This window comes from Syngnathus scovelli, chromosome 4, assembly GCF_024217435.2.
Source record: "Syngnathus scovelli strain Florida chromosome 4, RoL_Ssco_1.2, whole genome shotgun sequence".
NCBI classification, from domain to species: Eukaryota; Metazoa; Chordata; class Actinopteri; order Syngnathiformes; family Syngnathidae; genus Syngnathus; species Syngnathus scovelli.
This window is the reverse complement of record NC_090850.1, coordinates 6,261,597-6,268,758: the sequence shown is the minus strand read 5'-3', so window position 1 is coordinate 6,268,758 and position 7,162 is coordinate 6,261,597. Positions and strand designations below refer to the sequence as shown.

General features: G+C 40.3%; 1 long non-coding RNA gene across 1 annotated transcript; it reads left to right on the top strand.

Annotated features, from left to right (window-relative positions):
* Positions 1-265: 265 nt before the first annotated feature.
* Positions 266-1,470, top strand: LOC137840241 (uncharacterized). The gene is made up of 2 exons (XR_011086764.1): positions 266-829; positions 1,049-1,470. It is a non-coding gene; the product is annotated as an uncharacterized lncRNA (long non-coding RNA).
* Positions 1,471-7,162: the final 5,692 nt, after the last annotated feature.

The window sequence follows — 7,162 nt, the reverse complement described above, 5'->3', positions numbered from 1 at the left end:
TCAAAAGTTTTAGAGAAACTCTCCAAGTTGGACATTGATAAGTTGGCAGGTTACGACGGGCTTGAGCCAAGATTATTAAAAATTGCTGTTCCCATTGTTGCTGCCCCCATCTCGCGGCTCTTTAACATGTCCCTTGTCATGTAACATGGGGGGTAGAGATGGTGCAAATGGTAGAATATGGATTGTTCACAGGAATAAATTGGCAGAGTTGAAATTCCAAATTTGTCCAAAAGATGGCGCCAGACCAAAACGTAGGACCAAAAGAGGGCCCAGAATAAGCTAAGCCAGTTAAAATAGAAATAAAAGAGGAACACGGTGTCAGAGTGTGAGTCACGCATGGAAGCACAAATGTGATTTTTATTTTTTGATTTCTTTGCTTGGCTAAAAATGTATTCTGTAACCGCTTTAAGCAATATTATTTGTCAATTCGATCAAGAGACCCGTCACTATGAGAATAGTGGCGTGACATAAATTGTTTGGAGAAGCATAAATGTGATTTTTATTTTTTGATTTCTTTGCTTGGCTAAAAATGTATTCTGTAACCGCTTTAAGCAATATTATTTGTCAATTCGATCAAGAGACCCGTCACTATGAGAATAGTGGCGTGACCTAAATTGTTTAGAGAAGTAGGTCAAGGGTTTGGATTTTTATTTCAGAGTTAATTGAAGCGTATCTTTAAAAAGTTATTTTCATGGAACAGGAAGAGAAGAAAAGGGGAAGTGAAAGGTTTTACCAGGGGCTAGCTGTGCATTTGGTGGAAAGTACTGTGTGGTCAGGGCGGAAACAGCTGCTGAAGGCCACAGATGTCCAAGCGTGGGAAGAAAACTGGGCACTCCTACCCTATAGTAGGCGTGGGAAAACTGACCAGTTCATTCTATAGGCGTGGGAAAGCTGGGCAGTCTTACCCTATAGGGAAGGTATAGAACAAAGAAAGGGGAGGGGGGGAAGTCTATAAAAAGTCCTGCAGGGACAGCTTCAGGGCTTTTTCCCCCAAAAGAGCGCTCATACGTGAAGAAGCCTGGAGGAGTTTCAAGATTTTTTTCCAAAGTCCCGAAGATCTTTGTGTGAGACGCAGGATCGCTGGACTGAAATTAACTTGGATTTACTCCCAAAAATTGGACTGGACAACTTTACAGGAGAAATAGGTGAGGGATTACCGTTTCTATGTATTTTAGCGAGAGGGGGGAATAGTCATCGGGCCGCCGGCTCCCTCGAGGCCAGCCTGTTTCTCTAATTTGGATTTTAGAAGTAAGATCGAATTGATCACTCGACTTTGCTTCCACCAAAAATAGCACGCAGCTGGTATTTACCTCTTCCCTCTTTCATGAACTGTGTTTTGCAGTCGAATTGTTCTGGGATTGAATGATTTTATTAACACGGGTATCAGTGAGTGAAATTGTTCGGTTTCTGGAGTAATTGAGATTTGTAATTCTATTCCATGTTTCTTCAATAAATGTGTTTTGTATATTACTTACTTCGTTGTGCGCGGATTTGTACTGAATATGCAACCGATGGTTTGGGGCCGATTTAAATAAAATAAATTAACGGAAGTGTTTAAATCTGATTATTGGTTTTGTGTAGAACGGAAAGTTATTTAACTATTTGAAAGGCTCAGGCCCGCTTCCCCTTTTGACGGGCCGCGTAAAGAATAACTCCGAACAAGTTAGAGACTTGAATAACTTCCGTAGTTATTTGAGCCACGAGTGAATTTTGATCCGTTCGAAAGTTTGTTTCGTCTGAATAAATTAACGGAAGTGTTTAAATCGGATTATTGGTTTTGCGTAGAACGGAAAGTTATTTAACTATTTGAAAGGCTCAGGCCCGCTTCCCCTTTTTGACGGGCCGCGTAAAAAGTAACTCCGAGCAAGTTAGAGAATTAAATAACTTTTGTAAATATTTAACGGAAGAGTGGATTTCATTAAAAGTGAATTCGGTTGAAAATTTACTTCTTCTAAATAACATAACGACGACGGTTAAAGTAAATCATTGGAGTTGGTGGAGGATAAAAGTATTTCGATTGTCCGTCGGGCGCGGCCCAGTTCCTAAATTTGTCGGGCCGCGTCAAAAGTTAAATGGGACACGATCAAAAAAATAGACTTGCCTTCCAAATTAATTATTGGACAAATCTAAATAGAGCACGACATTTTTATTTGTTTTAAGAAAGTCGTTACTCTTTTTAAAAGCAATCAAGTGGGGTGAAGAACTCCGACGGTTAAGTGCTAGATTTACGTATAAGAAGTTAGAATTAATAATCTAAAGTGCATTAATTTTCTTCTTAAATGCTATTATTGTCACACTTTTATTAATTCGATTCTCTTTCGAATAAAAAAGTTGGTCGGCTCGCTGCACGAGCAACATATCAACATTTACTTGGGCAAAACTAGTGCTTGGGTGCGCTATACAAACAAATCCCTGAGGTCTTAACAAAGACATCTAAAAAATATCCGTAACAAAATAAGAACTTCAAACACAAGCGGGGAGCCATCATTACGATGCGGTCACTTCGAAGTCTTGCCTCGAATTGAGTTACTCGGCACGAGCTTCGGGTGACTTGAGAGGGATTGGCGTCGTACAGAAATTAGATTGATTCCGGTGGAGTTAATTTAACTCGGGTTGGTTAGATTACGGACGAATCTCCGAACCCGGCTAACACAAACCCGTTACCGGGAAGCCGGGGGCACCTTAATCCAAGAGGTGCGTTTGACACCCTGGAGTTGTCTGTCCTCCCTCCAGACTAGAAATCTGCATTGATTTTCTCACTCTTTAAAGGTGGTTTTGGGTCTGACCCCATCTGTTATAGACCTATTTCTATCCTGCCCTGCTTGGCTAAGGTCTTAGATAAACTGGTTCACAACCAGCTGTCTAATCGTGCACTTATCTAATGTAAGTGACGGGCTCTCCGTTTAAAGGGTAAAATTCTATACTTTAGCCCCGCGGCTGTAACGCAGCCTTTAAGGGGAGACGAGAATTTATTTAAGCCGGTACGGAAAGATTCGTTCCAGTCTAACCGCTGTTCAAGTAACCAATCTATTGTTTGATTAATTCCATCATTTCCGGACGCCAGTCCCTTTAAAAGCAAAAAGACCCCGGTGTTGAGTAATTACTTGGTCGAGACCCGGGATCAAATTGATCGCGGCTATTTCAGCGGCTCTCTTTCCAATAAGATTTGGGGCTCTTGTTAACCGCTCGGAATAGATTTAGCTGTCTTTGTTAAGACCGCGGGGACTCGTTTATTTCCACTAGCGTGCACCTACGCTAGCTGAGTTTAAGATGACTATTTGGAACCAGATCTGACACTTCCTGGTGTTGAGGATTAAAGCTGTCTTCACTTTAAAAAGAACTGACGGTTTGCAGTATGAGTATGACAGAGAAATAAGAGATTTAAAGCATAAAAGATCAAAATAATCATTAATTGAAATTAAATGATTATAAAGTAGAAATTTAATGAATAAGGAAGAAAAAGAATTACAAGTCTCAATTGTTCGAACAACCAACAATAATTCCACTCACCAATCTCAATACAGCAAAATTATTCAGTCTCGAAGTTCTCTCGAATGATAACTCAAAAATATAGTAAAAAAGGGTAAGAGGCTAGCTAAAATGCTGTTTGGTGGAAAAGTCGAGTGATTAGTTCTCCATGTTCCAAAAATCCAAATTTTGTATAAAAGAACAGGCTGGCCTAAAGAAGGGAGACGACGACGCTCTAAAAATGGCTCCTCTCTGCTGCACCGAGGTCCACATCTCCTAGCCCGTCTTTAAGCTTAAAATTTGACTAAGTCCAATTCGCAGACTCTAGAAATTCATCTTAACATCCTTAACCTTAACCTTGGGTTAATCTCAAAAAGAATGAAATCTATCTTAGTCTAATCGGCGTCCTCAACCCACGGGCAGTAGCCTGCAGGGGCTAACCCCGGAATGGGAGAGACCACCGGGCGAGAGAGAGCTCCGGTCTTTGTCAGAACGAACCTTTTATACCAGTTCAGCCCGTGGGTCCTATGCCAGCTTGGTCACGTATCAGTTTTTTTCCATGACGTCATATATTGTCCTCAGATGACCCAAATGCTTCTAGAATAGACTGGACCTGCATCTCGGCCGACCAGATGAGGTGACCATGTTCTCAGGGATGTAACCATTTTCTCAGGGATGCCTCATCCTGTTTCCAACTTCCAAATTTTCCGATGCTCAATTTAGCATGCAATGTCCGTCAACTTGTGTCAACGTGACATTCGCAATCGGTCCTTTCTCTTGTGTTCCATCAAACAGCCTTTTGTTTGGGCCTTTACTCGGGTCACGCTCGTGTGGGATCTCGGTCTTCCACCACTTAGTATCAACATTAACCCTTGCCGCCTCCTTGTCTTTGCTCACATTAATACATTCATGTGTAAATGGAACATCAATATTACAGACATGTTGGATATTGATTAAAAATCGTGACAATAACAACACATACTTTCACAATAGTCAACTTAACACACAATCATAACTATGATCGTGGGTTCTCCTAGTTAGCAGATTACAATACTCAAGCAGTTTCAAAACATATTTTGACAAGCTGGTGACCTCTAGGTCAAGCTCAAGCGTGGGATCGCAGTCTTCCACCAACAGTATCTGTCAAGCCCTTGTCCTTACGCAACTCTTAATACATTCATGTGCAAATGAAACATCAGTGCTATGCCTTTCTCCAGGCTGTTAGGACCCTGAACTCGCTGCCCCCTTCTGCGTAGCGTGCGGCGCTGTTGCGCTATTTTCTGGAATGTCTGCTGTACGCTCACTTGCTCCTTTTTTGCTCCTCTTATTTATTTATTTGTTGTGTTATTTATTCATCATTTATTCAGCACGCTGTTGTTTACTTCTTTACTTGATTGTCTATTGTGGGCCATGTCTTGTCACCGTGGGATAGCGGGGAACAAAATTTCGGTTTCTTTGTGTGTCTTTGGCATGTGGAGAAATTGACAATAAAGCTGACTTTGACTTTTGATGCTGCTCAAGTTGCTACTAACTATATAATAAGGCAAAGCAGAATAAAATAAAGTATATTGCACATTACTCATTCTCATCACCTAACGATGAGCATGGGCTTCTCTAGTTACCAAATTAAAATACTCAAACAGTTTCAAAGTATATTATAGGAAAACTAAATATAAAATATAATTCAATATTTAATATTTTATGATATAACATAATCCAAAATTGTGTGTTGCTGTGTTTCAGAACAAGTCTTCATCTAGTCGATGACTTTTTAATTTATTAATTTACTATGTTAGGTCAATCTGACTTTGGCACAAATTCTCTGGTGAAATTTGAAACGGGAATGGAGGTTGACTGGTTCAACCAACAAACTCCCCTTTACCAGTTTAACAATACTTAATTTTGAAGAACTAACTTTTAAGTAACCCTTACTCAGGCCCCCTCCTTCAGGTCTTTCATGTCAAGCTTTGTCACCATCAAGAGGAAGAATTCGATGGATTTGTGGACGGGGATTTGTAAATATCCACATTATTGTTTGAACAATGTTATTGTGCATATATATTCTGTATATGTCATATTAGTTGACTGTTTCTTTAATCTTTGTATCTTTTATTTATTGTCTGTGACAAAAGATACGTGAAGACAAAATGAATTTACCGTAATTTCCGTACTATAAGCCTCACCGGACTATAAGCCGCACCAGCTAAAATTCGGGGATATTTTAGTTTTTTTTTCTTACATAAGCCGCACCGGACTATAAGCCGTACGTGCACACGAGTTTTTTACAAAGAAAGACAGTACACAGAAAGCCTTTTTAAATTTTTAATAACATACTTTAACATGTCTTTCTAAACATTGCCTGTGACGCAGCAGTAGTACCGCAGCAACACGGAAGTGTGCACGTTATTAACAAAGAAAGACTGGACACAGAAAGCTTTTTTATACTTTAACATTTCTTTTCAAACACTGCCTGTGACGCGGCAGTAATATCACAGCAACACGGAAGTAACACAGCACTAATAGGGTTCGATTAAATAAAACATACTGGTAAAAGTCACTGAGACGCGGCGGTAACACAGCAGCAATACGGTAGCACAGCACTAACAGGGCTGATTAAAATGACATACTAGTAAGAATAAAATAAAGAGCTTCATCGTCTTCATCTTCCTCCTGTGCACTGAAACCATCAAAGTCTTCCTCAGTGTCCGATTGGAATAGCGTTAGATATTCTTCGCTTCACACTTTCTCAGTCTCTCTTTCGTCGTCGCTTTTATGCATTTCTTTGAGTGTGATGAGGGTCTGTTCATGCTAATCTTATTCCTGCACGAAGCGCTAAATTACATTAAACAAGCGAGCGACACGTATAGCTCCAGAGTAGACGGGACCACGAAATAAAGAAAAGCGTGCCGCAACACAATGTCATCAACATCAACTGCCTTTAGCTTAAAAGCGGCATCATATGCATTTCTCTTGTCCCCCATAATGATGGTTTGTGTATAAAAGCTTTCTTTCAGTAATGTCCGTCTTGATCGTGTTCTGCGTGATGCGCGAAATGTCCAAAACACAAACTAGCACGTCTTCTTCGGCGCATTATCTCTTCTTCGTCTGTCTCGCTCTTGCTTCCTGCTAGAGCGCCCCCTGGAGGCCGTAAAAATCCATAAATACACCGCGCCGCCATTTAAGCCTCAGGATTCAAAGTAACCTTCTGAATAAAATGCATTAAAAGTTCACATTCATTACAACTTGTTTTTGGTGAGCAAAATGTTAGAAGAATTGCATTTAAATGCTGATTGATTGGGTTTTAATACAATGCAGATGGTCCAAACAGCGCCACTGCTTTGTGTAATCTCTGAGTCACATGGCAGACTAAGAGAAAGGGTTTAGAGCACAGGTGTCAAACTTAGGGCCCGGGGGCCAGATACGGCCCGCCACATCATTCTATGTGGCCCACGAAGACAAATTGTGCATCAAATTCGTGTCATTACTAGAATTGCAAATTGTCTTCACTTTTAATATCTTTTTTTACGAATATTTGTCCAGTTTTTACTCGTCTGATTTGAAAACGAGTTATTTGTCAGTTTGTTTTGTAGCTTTTACTGTATATGAGGTGCTCATACATTTATTTGGGTTGACAGTCATAATGGCCCTCCGAAAGAAGCTATGACTACAATGCGGCCCACGAAAGAAATTAGTT